This window comes from Cryptomeria japonica, chromosome 9 (genome assembly GCF_030272615.1).
Source record: "Cryptomeria japonica chromosome 9, Sugi_1.0, whole genome shotgun sequence".
NCBI lineage: Eukaryota > Viridiplantae > Streptophyta > Pinopsida > Cupressales > Cupressaceae > Cryptomeria > Cryptomeria japonica.
Genome location: NC_081413.1, coordinates 188,130,118 through 188,145,055, shown reverse-complemented (window position 1 = coordinate 188,145,055; position 14,938 = coordinate 188,130,118).

The following is a 14,938-nucleotide window of genomic DNA, read 5'->3' as shown; positions in this document are numbered from 1 at the left end:
ATCAAACCTACTCAATGTAACCCTATAACTTGTAATTTTCTATTGTGATTGCCTTTGTGTTTTGAACCGTAAAAAAACTCTTATCATTGTCTTTTTAATTCAAAACCCTTCTTCATTACAAGCTCTAAGCAATCTATTCCTTGCTATACTTATGATTATCTATTAATGCTATTCAAGAATTGGGGAAAACCTAGACACTACTATCAATGTCTAAACCTTCTAACAGACTACTCTACTAGTCCTTACTGTCATTGTTATTTTGGTGGAGGCTGGACTATACTTCATTTGAAACAAACAAACCATCCATACAAATCATGCTTTCTCAAAAATGTGAAATCCTAGACTAGAGTAAAGAAGATAGCTAGCCCAGACATGAAATGCTTTGAATGCTCCAGACACATAGCTACTCTTTGTTAGAATTTCCCTTCTAATTTTGCAACATGTCATGGTTCTCCTTCTACGTGGCTGTCATACTGCACCTTCAACTAGAGCTTACCAAACTGAATACTAGGGTTTTCTCCCATCAAAAGTGGAGTCCTCTACCAATGAACTCGAGATCCTCATCTTTACCACATGTTTATCTTGAATTTTGATTGACCTTAGTTAGAATGGGCATTGAATAGTCTAAGAAAATTACCTCCAAAATGTTAAACTCAAACTTCAACTCATGAATTATAAGGCCATGCAAGTTTTTATTTCTCTTTTGATGAGAGAGGGTGAGAGGAAGAGATAATGACCTGGAGAGGGTAGAGAAAGAGAAGTAGAGAGGGAGAGAAGAAGAGAGGGATGGAGAAAGAGACCTAGAGAGGAGAGAGAGAAGAGATATAGTAGAGAGGGATAGAGAAGAGAGAAAGTAGAGAAATCTTTTTCTATAAATTTTTTTTTCCAAAAAATCGGCCTACCGTTAGAATTCCAACATCAAAGGGTAAAAATTCTGACAGAGGAGTGCCATCGGATGCACATCATCCTTGTCGAAACTCTCCTGGGGCCGTCGTAATTCCGACAGAGGAGTGCCATCGGATGCACAACATCCTTGTTGAAATTTTTACCCTTTGATGTCAGAATTCCGACAATAGGCCGAGATTGCGACGGTATTCTTTCTGGGTATGACCATCCATAGCGGTCGTCAGAAAGGTTCGAGAGGATGTCGGAATTGGGACGACCACAAGGATAGTCGAAACTTTTGGAAAAAAGTTTTCGACGGCTATTTTTGTTGGTAGTGCGACGAAATTGCATCGGAATGACGACGATTTGCCGTCGAAATTTTGACCTGAATGTACTAGTGTCTAGTGGAAAACAATGTCTTGGACAAGCGTGCTGCAGGAAAACAATTAGTAGTTTAGAATTGTGCCTTGGACAAATGAAATAATCCTGCAAAACTCAAAATTTGATCAATAACCCAAAAATTCTAAGGATACAACATAGGTGCTGATCCATAGGCACAGACACTGCAACACCTGCGTAGACATTGAAGTGTCTGCGTAGACACAGAAAGTGACTGCGCCTACCTATGAATAGAAAAGCGGGAAACTTAACAGAATTCAAATTTTCAAAATTAATTTTTTAAAATACTTAGAGAGTGTATGTTGATTTAAAATGCAAACATTGATACGTCTGTGCCTACGTTAATGCACAAAATTATCCAAAATTTTAAAAAATTGAAATTTTGAAAGTTTGAAAATTTTTAAATTTGAAATTCTGGCGGGCTTTCTGGTCCAGCGCAGGTGCTGAAATAGAGCATAGACATTGATGCGTCTACGCAGGTCCTGAAACAAAGCACAAACGTTGATGTGTATGCGTAGGCGCTGATCCACCTGTAACCCGAAAAACTAACTAAATGCCTAAAACTTTGATGGAAAACAAAAAGACAAGCTAATCTAATTTTTTTTCTTTTTAGCCTTAAAAGAAAAGAAGAAAATTAAAATTTAAGCTCTAGAACTAAGTGTCAAAAGACACTGGGAAGAAACATCATGGGATAGCGGAGGCGTTAAATGATGGTGACTTGCAAAAAAGGCGGGTTAAAATTTTTAAATTTTTTGTGCATGTGCTGTTCCTTGGTGGAGACGTTGAAACAACCAGGTGGAAACGTGGTTTTGCAAACGGAGGCATTGAACCGCTACCTGCGAGTTAAAAGTCACAAAAACTCATATTTTTGACTAGTAACAAGGGACTTGGGTCCCACCGGGCGTGCCAAAATGAAGCAAGGGAAACGTAGAGAAGCAAGATTCAATGGTTAATATGCAAATAACTCAATCAAACACAAATAAAAACCATTATACCTCTTTATTTACCTTCCTCCTTCAGTTTGAGCCTTTGATGAAGCCAAAGATATGCCCCTCCTTGGCTTGATTAGATTGGCTCATTGGCTTGATTAGATTGGCTCCTTGATGTTGGTGTGGGTTGCTCTCCAAGATTGCACAACAAGTGAAATGGATAGGGATGATGATTTCTCAAAGTATGGATATGGATGCCATGGATGCTAAGTGGTAATTTGCCTATAGTGATGATGTTCTTGGATAAACTCTAAGACTAAAATGCCAGCATGAAATTGCACAAATTGGAGATGAGAAATGAAGGGGAGGAGATCCCAATTTATAGATTAGAAGGGAGGTAAATGGATGGTTGAGATTAAAAGATGATGAAGGGTGGAGATTGAAGAAGAGGAGGCACATAGATTGAGAGGAAATGAGAGGACAAGGTGTGGAGACCAAGAGATTTTCCATAAAGGAATTTCTTGTCTCCACACTCCACAAGGTGCATGGGGAAGATATCCTCTGGTACCTTGGTGGAATAAAAGGAATTAAAAATTCCCAAATATTTACTTGCATGGGGAAAGGAATGGGAAAAGAAATTAAAAATTCCTTGGGAAGGTGAGAGATATGGGAGAGTCTGAAATTTTGAAATCCTTGAGATGACCCAATTAGGTGCATTTAAGGTTGGAAGGTGAGGAGGGGACAAGAGGACTTAGCCATTTTTGCTATTGGTTGACTTGGTGGCTAATCATGAGGATTAGCCACTAGAAAATTATTAGAAAGGGTTATAAGTGGGTTAATGAAAGATTAGAAGGCAAGTGAGATTTGTAGGAGGATTTGACAAGAGGAGAGAGAATGACTAGAGCAATTTAAAATTAGGAAATAATGCTAAGCGGGTTTCTAGAAGATTTAATTAGCTTTATGAAGAATTAATTAACCAAAGGGGATTTAGAAGAAATAATTAATTGGAGAAATTTAGAGGAATAATGGATAATTAATTTGTTAAATAAATCAATTATCTGGATTATAGTGACAGGATTAATTAAATTTAATTTAATTAATACTAAGAATCATAAAGGGATAACATAATTAAATTAATTAATTATGTAGTAAGACTAAATTAATTAAATATTTAATTTAATTAATTTTAGATGTCTAAGCCTTTTATTAAGCATGACAAAGGAAAGGCCTCCAGTTCAGGGACACAAGACAACACTGCAAATTATACCAAGGTAGCATATATTTATACAATCAATGCAATCAGTGCAGGAGATGAAATAGTAGCCACATTCACTGTCAACCCAAGGAACCGAAATTGTGCAGTTGCAACTCGTCGGTCAAAGGTCACATTGCAAGGAGTTATGTCTAATCCTCCTCCATCAACAAGCAACTACAATGTAGTTGATCAACTAAGAAAGACCCCTGCACAAATTTCATTGTTTGAGCTACTTTGCATCTCCCCAAGTCACAAAGCAATCCTAGATAAATCTCTCCAAGAATCTATTGTCGCTCATGACATAGATGAAAATACTTTCCAATCCATGGTTGGAAATATAGCTACATCTTGTGTGGCATTTACTAAGCATGATGTCCCGCCAGACAAGCCCATGCATAATGATCCTCTCCATCTAGAAGTGTTTGTTCACAAGCAAAAAGTTAGAAGAGTATTAATATATGGTGGAGTCAGACTCAACATATGCACTCTTAACCTAGTCAGAGCATTGGGCTACTCACAACATTATATTGATCCTACCAAAAGAATAAACATTAAAGCATATGATGATGAATAACGCCCACTAAAAGGTGTAGCTACCTTGCCTGTATAAGTAGGACCTGTTACTATTGATGTCTCATTCCAGGTCCTCGATCAAGAATTGTGATACAACATGCTGCTAGGCCATCCATGAATACAGGCCATGCAAGTTGTGCCATCAAATTTGCACCAATGTGTTAAGTTCCCTTATTATGGCATTGAGATCACAATACAAGGTGATCCAAATCCCTTCCAACATTGCAATTACTTAATAGCAAGCATAGACAACCAAGTCCCTATCAATCAAGCGGCTTTGCTCACCATGTAGCTAGAATCCCTAAAAATTTCAGATACACAAGTATCATCATCTCACATACCTACAACACCACCCCTCCAAATCAAGGACAAAGGATGTGGTGAATATTCCTGTTCTGGGATATTATCAGTAGGACAATTTTCTCCTAGATCCTTTGGGAGAGCATTGCCAAATCCAACAAAGAAAGATAAAGGAAAAAAAATATTCCAATTCTTGGACTTTTGTTCCTTTATAAGATGGGGAGAGATAAATTAAAAATCCTTGGAAGAAGATGTGAACAAATGGCTATATAGAGAAGAAGACGAAAGTTCAAATGCCAGGCTCCCTTTAAATCAATATGGTAATGGCTTTAAAATGTTACAAAATCATAGTTATGATGGCACAACATGATCGGGGGCACATGCTCAAGACATCATAGAACTTATATTGCCATCAGAAAATCCAAAGTATTAGGGTTTGTGATACAACAACATGATAAGAATGAAAACGACAATTAGACTAGACACTTTGGTTATCTTGAATCTGCTAACTTCAACAACACCACTACTAATGAGTGAGCATGATGATCTGGAGTCACCAAACCAAAATAATCTATCAATGATCATCTTCACACCAGCATCGCATGTAAATGTGGTTATAGAAATGAGAATAGCATTGACAAATGAATCAAGTACCCATTCCACACCATCATCATCAACCAGTGCATCAATGGAAACAAGTATAGCGCCAACAAGTGACAATAATATCATATTACCTCAATCTCTTACCCAAGCACTAAATGACATTTCTACCATAGAGGAAGGATCTACAAGTCAGGAGAATATCCCACTATTCATCAATACTATTGAAACTCCTCTCTCTCCCATTGAGGAGGTTGATGAACCAAATGAAGAAGGCTCGAACATTGAGACATACATTGAAAATATAACTGATTCCCATGATTATGAATTCATATCACTTCATAGTTGTAGCACATATATAGTATATAGAGCTTATGACAACCAATCAATTGTTGAAGATGGCATTGTTTATGAAGACAAGCCAATAGATCCAAAGTCAATAAAATATGTTTATGATAGTCAAGTTTGCATGATGTCAATAGTACCTCCACTAGAAGAAGGCAAAGATCTTTGTCTTATGTATCCTCACCTAATAGACTAGGGGAAACAAGAAAAGCCACATCTTGATTGGTTTGAAAATGATGAAGCCATTGTAGAATTCCTGGGTGCCCAAGATGGATTTCCTTATGATGATCACAAAGCTAGATTTGCAATAGATTTGGATATTACAACTTATTTTGGAGAGGCAAGCTCCTCTTTGGTAGAGGTTGAGGGAGATGAACACCCAAACACTAGTAGATTAGATGACCTCCCTGTTGATCAAGAACAATCAACATTGCTTGTAGAAAAGATAGAGGAAGTCAACATTGGGGACACTGAAACCATATGAAAGATACACTTAGCTCGGTCTCTCAATCCAAAAGAAAAATAAAAGTTTATCCAATTCTTCAAACAAGGACCAATAAATTTTGCTTGATCATATGCTGACATGCTAGGACTTGATCCAGAACTAGTGCTAAATCATTTGCCATTGTTGCCAGTAACAAAGTCGTAAAAGAAAAATTTACACAAAATGCATCCTCAAATCGCCCTTCTTGTGAAAGCGGAACTATAAAAGCTATTGGATGTGGGCTTCATAAGACCAATAGACTATACTGAATGGATATCTAACTTAGTACTAGTAACCAGACCTACTGGAGGCGTCAAAATTTGTACTGACTTTAGGGACTTGAACAAGGCTTGTCCCAAAGATGACTTCCCACTCCCCAACATATATATAATCGTGGACCTAACTACTAGGCATGAAATACTTCCACTCATGTATGGTTTTTTCTGGTGGTAACCAAATCAAGATTGCACTAGAAGACCAACACAAAACAACTTTCACTTGCCCTTGGGGAACATACTACTGGAATGTGATGCCATTTGGCCTTAGGAACACTAGCACCACTTATCAAAGAGCAATGAAAACCCTGTTCCATGACATGATTCATGATATCATGGAAGACTATGTTGATGATCTACTAATAGAATCCAAAACCGGAGAAGATCATCTTGATGTTCTAGCCAAAATCTTTGACAGGCTTGAACAATACAATGTCCCGCTCAGCCCAAAAAAGTGTGTGTTTAGCATGACATATGGAAAACTCTAAGGATTCATTGTATCAAATAGAGGAATTGAAGTAAATCTTGCAAAAGTCAAAGCCATATCAGAAATTCCACCACCATCTATACTTAAGCAGTTAAGAAGTTTGCATGGAAGATTACAATCCATCGTGTGCTTTATAGCGCAATTGACATAAAAGTGTCAACCATTTCAACATCTTCTAAAGAAAGGTGTCAACTTCAAATGGACATAACAATGCCATGAATAATTCCAAGCATTGAAATATTACCTCTTATCAACATCGGTGCTAGTTCCATCAACACTGGGTAAAACTTTACTTTTGTATATATCAACAACCGGTTCTTCTTTAGGAGCTCAATTAGCATAACATGATGATCAAGGGAGAGAAAGAGCCATCTATTACATCAACCAAACATTAGTGGGATATGAGCTTAATTATACACCCATAGAGAGCACATGTTTGGCAGTGATCTTCACATCTCAAAAGATTAGACACTATATGTTGAGTCATAAGATCAAACTCATAGCACACTTTGATCCTCTTAAGTACCTTTTGAGCATAGCTGCATTAACATGAATAATAGCCAAATGGGTTATGATACTTAGTGAGTTTGATATCGAATATGTAGATAGAAAGGTGATCAAATGCCAAATCATAGCAGATTAGTTGGCATAAGCTCCTATACAAGATGATCACCCACTGTTATCAGACTTCCCTGATGAATCTATGTTCACCCTAGCAACATCAACAACTTGGAAGTTGTATTTCGATGGCTCTTACACCAATCACGATGTAGGTATCATAATCCTATTTGTCACCCCTCAAGGTGAGTTGATCCCAAAGTCTTATAGAATAAATTTTCCATGTACAAACAACATAGCTGAATATGAAGCCATCATCATAGGACTACGTACTGCAATCTAGTGGAAAATAGCATAATTAAATGTCTATGGAGATTCACAAATCATTGTTAATCAGGTCAATGATTATTATAATACCAAGGATGATAAACTTATGCCCTAAAAACTAATGATTGAAGAACTCAAATAATAATTCAGTCATATAACCTTTGAGCAAATTCCTAGACATCAAAACAAAGTAGCGGATGCTATGGCAACCGTAGGGTCCCTTTTGAATATTCCAAATAATGAAACTCAGTTCGAGTTTATAGTGTACCAACTAATGGTACCAGCCTATGACATCCCCTCTTCTGAGTATGTATGTATGATAGTAGGCCCCGAATCATCATGGTACAATGAAATATATGCATATTTGCATGACCAATACATGTCTCCTAACTTATCTAGAAATCAAAGAAAAATCCTCATACATCAAGCAGCTAGACATGTTATCATTGTTGATACTCCATATAGAAAAGGCTTTGATGGGACCCTTCTTTGATGTCTGAATGCCAAAGAAGCACATTTAGCTTTACAAGAAGTGCATGATGGAATCTGTGATGCACATTCTAGCGGCCCTGCATTGGTAAATAAATTATTGAGAATTGGATATTACTAGCCAACCATGGAAAATGATGCTTATAAATATGTGCTAAAGTGCAGACAATGCCAATTACATAGAGACCTAATCCATGGGCTTGCTCAAGATCTCCAACCAATAACATCACCTTGGCCATTTTCACAATGGGGGCTAGACCTTGTAGGAAAGATAAATCCCACCTCTTGCAATGGACATAAATTCATCATAACAACTATTGAATATTTTACCAAATGGGTTGAGGCAATACCTTTAACCTATACCACTAGCAAGCTGATAGCAAAGTTCATTCTTAATTATATTATCTGTCGATATGGAGTCCCCATGTGTATAGTAGTTGATAATGGGTGTCTAAGAAAAAACTAGGAGGTGTGCAAAATATGTGACCAATTTCAGATCCAACATCGGTTTGCAACCCCATATTACCCCCAAAGTAACGGTCAAGCAGAGGCAATTAACAAAATAATATTGAAAATTTTAAAGAAAGTTGTCAATGAAGCAAGACGAGATTAGCACCTCCAGCTAAATCCTACACTCTAGGCATACAGAATAGGTGTATGCACAACCATAGGTGCCACCCCATACTCATTGGTCTATGGTACAAAAACTATCTTTCCTATTGAGGTAGATTTACCTTCTCTTAGAGTTTCCCTACAAGGTATCATATCAGAAGAAGACTAAAGAGTTTCCAGGCTACAAGAGCTAGAAATGCTTGATGAAAAACAATAGTGCACATTAAATCACTTGCAAGGTTATCATAATAGACTGAGAAGGAGCTACAATAAAAGATTAAAACCAAGATATTTTGAAGTGGGAGATCTAGTCCTCAAAGAAAACTAGAGAAATATAGCAAAGCGAGAACGACTAGGAAAATTTGAACCTAACTAGTTGGGTTATTTTGTAATAACATGGGTCATTGGTAATGGATTATATAATTTGACCACAATTGAAGGAGATCCACTCCCCGAGCCCATGAACAACATGCACCTTAAACGATACTACATTTAAGGGCTGAGTTAATTTAGGATTTATTTTGCATATAGTTAATTTTCAAAGTTGCATCATATTCATAAATTTTATAACATATAGTCTTTACATTCACATGTACTTGCATTAATAAACTAACAAGATTGTCTCAGTTCATCACTTGTTTGCACTCAAAGAGGAGTGAGGGTCATGTCTCATTTCTTAGATACTTGCGCATGAAGTTTTTTGAAGGTATTAGGTCATTCATATTTAGCACCACCTTGTAACTAAGCTTTGTCTATGGTTGGGTAGAAGTTTCACTATCGGGCCTTGTTACTCAAAGTTTATCAATTGACATATCTTATATATTAATCATTTTCTCTAAATCATTGTAGACACTTGGTTTATCATATTACTAGTGAAAAATTCAAAATCCTACTTCAGCATTATTGTAATTGTCACACCCATGTAAGTTTCATTACTTACAAGCCAATGCAAGAATGTAAAAGAAAAACTGTGGATTTATTTATCCACACCACTCTTAGAGGGGGTATCCTTTATATTTTGTTAGGTCTATGCTGTTTTCCTTGCTCTCATAAGTTTTTTTGCTCAGCTCGCACGTGTCCACCATGTGTTGGCATGATGTGCATCTTCAAAGCCTCCCCTTTTTCTGTGATATGGAGCCATGATCAGTTGACATGTGGCAATGGTTTTCTTTTCCTTTGCAATGTTGGGCACACAGTTTTAAATAAAGTAAATGGGACGCATGGCAACTCCCCAGAGGGTTATGCACAATAGTATCACCGAGGCTCAGGTCTCTCCCTCCTGCTGCCACATGTCTTTAATAATAGTGGTTGGAAGGTTCCCTGCTTTCGACTGCCAGAGAGTAGGGCATCTTACTCAAACTGCAAATAGTTGAAGAAATGACTTCGAACCATTTTATGATCCAATCGCTAGGAAGTTGGGGGCGGTTGCGCTAGATGTCAAAAGAGGTTTTTATTTCATACCCCTTTCTATCCTCGCAGATGATGATGGAGATGCCAGCAGCGTATCTTCATGATGCTTTTCTTTTTTTTCAGTGCCAGGTTGTTATGCCCCGCCCTATAAGAAGTGCACTATTTGTTTTTGCACTGGGTTGCGAACTTTTATTTTACTAAGAGGATATAGACAAGTTTTCTAAGGAGGAATTTAGCCTCAAATATGTTGTTGCATTTTTGAATTAAGATAATCAAACTATGCCTATGGCCTATGGGATTACTTTATTTGGTATGCATTGATAGTTTCCTATGCATCTTCCAATTTTGGCATGACTTTAGCAATGTATACTTAAAAGCTCTACTGATTAAATCATGTTTCATACTCTTTATCTAGTAGATACTCTGTGTATGTTTTTTTATGTTAAATAAATATTTGAATGTAGCTTGATTAGTGTTTAGGACATGTAGATTGTTGAATGGGCCTTAGAATGACATTTATGTGAATTTGTTTGTGCTTCTTAGTTTGACAGAAAGACCAATTCAATGTATCGCTTTAGAATAGATTTACTTTTATGGTTCTTTCCTCCCTTTTTTCTTCCCCCAATGAATGAAGAGATGGCTTCTAAAATCCCCAAGGTTACTCAGTGAAAATACGTAGGTCCCCCATCACTGAGTTTCCCATAAGGCTATTTTCCTAGAAGCTTTTTTAGTGATCAACAAAAACAACTATGCCAATTTACATATAAAATATCAAGGCAAAAGAGCAAAAGAAAGCATCCAAGAATTATTATGCAAAATGTGCAATTAAAATCTTGGCTATGGGAACATGTGGGTAACTCCATCAGGGTTATAGATTCCTGTTGGCAATGGAGCAATATTTGAGAGATTACAGTGATAACCTCGTCGGGGCTATAGACACCTGACTGGCAACAAGGCTCTATCCAGAATGCTTTTGAAGTCAGAATAACTTATATGGCTAGTTATATAGGATTCAAATGGTCTCTAATGATTACAAGGATCAGAATAAATCTAATCGCACACACATAAGAAAAAGATGACCAAAAGTTTCAGAGTTCGATGGGGAAGTGTTCTACGTCTCCATCTATAAATCTTAGTTACTCTATGGGTTAATCTAGATGGCTCAAAGGTCTGATGAGAATGGATTGAACTTCTATCTCTGAAATGTTTTGTGCCTTTAATTCAAGTGGTGTATGACAAAGCAGTAGACAAACGCAATCGCCCTTGTTCAAATAAGAGAATGCATTTTTCATCTTGCATATTGCATGAGCATAGTTTATATCAAAATTTTCCCCACATAATCATCAAATCATAACCAATCTGCATAATAGGGGGCATAACTGAAAAAATCCATAAAAATCAGAAAAAGTCCTAAAAAAATCCATAAAAAATCAAATAATGTCTTGAAAAAATCCTTAAAAATGAAATAAAGTCCTCAAAAAATCCCCCAAAATATTCAAATATGATCCTAAAAAAAGCACAAAAACATTCAAATAAAGTCCTTAAAAAAACACAAAACATCAAAAATATCTTGAAAAGAACTAAAAATTGAAAAAACAATAAAAAAATTGCAATAAAATATCTCACAAGAAATAAAAAAATCCCTACCAGATATCCAACAAACGCTTCACACGAAGTTAACAAAAGGATAAAACTACCTTATCAACTTCTACAATCAAACCGATCAAACTATCTTATCAATCAGATCAACCAACCCTATCAATCAATCAACTTGTCTTAAACATGGAAGGGTACACTCGAAATCAGATATATCAGTCTTACACGAGGTATTCAAATGTCTGAAACTAGACATTATCAATCATCACATCAAGCAATCAAAATGAAGGCATAGATCAATATGGCTACTAGATTTTGTCCAAGTTAGTCTCTATCTTTTATCAATTGGTGATAGATTATGTTCCTATGCTACTTAAGGATGTCCTCAAGTGACTAAAGTAGCCAGGATGGCCATAATCTTTTTATTTGTTTGTTGTATGTGGTGTGAACCGATGAAGTTCTAGGGCAATGGTTCCTTTGGGTGTTTGTGTTGGTACATTCATTCAACAAATATCCTATGCAAAAATGAAGTCAGGGATAACTATGTTTGTGACTATCGCACGTACCTCGACCCTTGGCAATATACCCAAAACGGAGGGGTTCACTCCTTGTCTGCTAAGTGTTTATTTTTGCAATGAGATATCTTTACACCTTGGTTCCTCATAGCTTGGTGTAGCTCCATTGTTACATAATAAGGCTCAATGATGAATATGTTGCACGATGAATAAAGGCATAGAAGTTGGTGGATTTTATCATATCTACTCTTTTAATTTCATTCTCATGATCAATTTATCACCAATCATCTCTTTTTCAATCAATCATCTAATAGATTCATTCATCGATTCTTTCTACTTCTTTCATCTTATTAACATTTCTTTTAAGTTACTTGGGTCAAGTGGTGAAACAATATTCTCACATATTATCGACAAAAGGATTCATAATCAATTAGTTGCATTCATCTATTTTAGTTGCATATGCATTAAGCAATCACATTAGTTTAAAGACAATAATTCATTTCATGTAGCCTGCATATATCATATAATAACATTAAATTGCATTGATTTAAATCCATCTGTATGATCTCATTTAGATGCATTAATCTAATTTATTTATTTCACATTTTAGTTGTGCTAAATTCATTTTAACTACATTAGGTCATTTAAGCCCTTGTATCATTAATTACATTAGTTTTTCTCCTATAGAATTCATCTACATCTATATGCATTAGTTCATTTAGGTGAATTAGTCTGATTACTTTATTATCACTATCATAAACAAGAACATAATAGAAACATGCATCACAAACATAGAAATGCATCATAGGAAAAGCATATATAGAATCATACATCATAAACATAACACATGCATATAAGACCACCACCAAAACTGCATATTATATACATATCTCAAAAATGATAATGTGTCAGAATGTACATCAACTACCCAAAGGCTCATATACCATAATGAACAAATAAGTGTCAACTGACATTACCTCTATCAATCGGTGGATCTTGCTTGCTAGATCCTGCACCAAGATATCCTAATGAGGCCCGCGGTGGTCCCATAATACCTGCACTACTCACATCTTGAGTAGTCGATCTACCCGATCTACCTGAACTATAAGAACAATAGCTCAGTACTCGCTGACCCTTAGGAACAACTCTCTCATACTCCTATCACCAATACATAGATTTTTGAGCTAAATCAACGAGTCAATCATCTCAAGTCAATGTACCTATACTCGGAGCATATACTGCTCATAAGCATCATGTGCTAACTGTACCCTCCAAATGGCATCATCCTGCTCCCTCCATAAGAAATCCCCCTCAATAATGAACTCATATCGCTTTGAAATACAGGCCTACTACTCTTGGCAAACTAAAGCTCGATCATCCATCCATCTCTGTTGCTTTGCAGCTAGAGCATCTTGTAAGCTCTATATATTAGACCTTAGGACCTGAGGATTATCATCATCATCCTATCTGTCATGGCCCTGTCCCCCATCACCACCCTCTCCACCTACCTCTCCAACATGTATGTCCTTGAGCTTTGGCATATTTGTATCATCAGAGCTCTCATCACCATCATTGCTCGATGATCTTGAAGTCAAATCATCAACCCCATTGCTATTGGACTCAGTGTCTCCACCAATGTCCACATCCTCCTCTCCCTCCTCTCCATCTAAATATCCTCCTCTGCCATCTCCACCATCCCCACCATCCCTTCCATCATCTCCCTCCTCCTTAGCACCTCTCCCCCTCCATCTCCAGTGTCATATTTGCTGAGGTGTAATTGACATGATTGGATCTGTCAACAAGATAGGCCTATGCATCAACCACGATGACTTATACTATGGTGTGGTACCTGGATCTGCAACTCTGGCTGCCCAAACCCACTGAACTGTCCTAAGTGAATCAAACTCACTAGCTGCAACATGAGGTTGTATACATGCACCCTGTTGGTTCCTTATAATTTCCTAGTAATAAAGACTCATTTCCTCGACCAAAGTGGTTCAATTCTCTATTATCATTGGACTACTAGCTCATTAAAAATCAATTCATTCAATTGTCTACCCAGGAACGTATACTTGAAATAGGTTTGCACTATATGTGCACCAAGAGACTCATGAGGAATACTAACTCAAACTTGAAGCATCTAAACAAGGAATTAATGGAAAACATTAGATTTTAACATTGGTTCTTCTAACATCAATTTAACCTACTTAACATGAAGCTTGTAACTTTATGCAGGAAATAAACTAACCAGCTGGTAATTATAAACTTTGTTTTTCCTATGGCTACAGGAACAGTCATAGAATGAAGTTTATGTGGCTACAAGACAATCAAGAAAAATGATTCTAAACAGTAAACATAAGCTCGATAATAAAATTACTTAGCAAACATGGAAGTGAATGAACGTGGATGCTCCCTAAGTGGGCCCCCTTGGTTGAGCTTCCAAAATCTTAACCAAATCTTAAGATTATGACAACATCACATACACATTGAAATTCTGAACAATAAAGATGGTAGAACTGAAATCCTTTATTATTTCTAACTGTAAAACAAAGTTCGGTGCTTAAGTAAGATAAAACTGCATTACATACTCCATCCATAACTGATGGATTTATAAGAAATTTAACAACTAACTAACTACACAGTTGATCTACTCCCAACAAACAAGGAGGACGAATTTTATTATAAATAAAAGCATAGAAGGGTGAATCATTCTAGGACTTAGTCTAATGCACAAATATAGGCCATGAAATCCTCTAGATCTCCTCAATAGACCGACACATGTTCTGAAACAATAACTGCATCAACCGCAACTGGGAGCTATGTCAAAGTCATCAACTACCGGCTTGATTGGTTCAACAGTCCTATTTGAGTAGGATTGCAACTCTTTGAAACAACAACT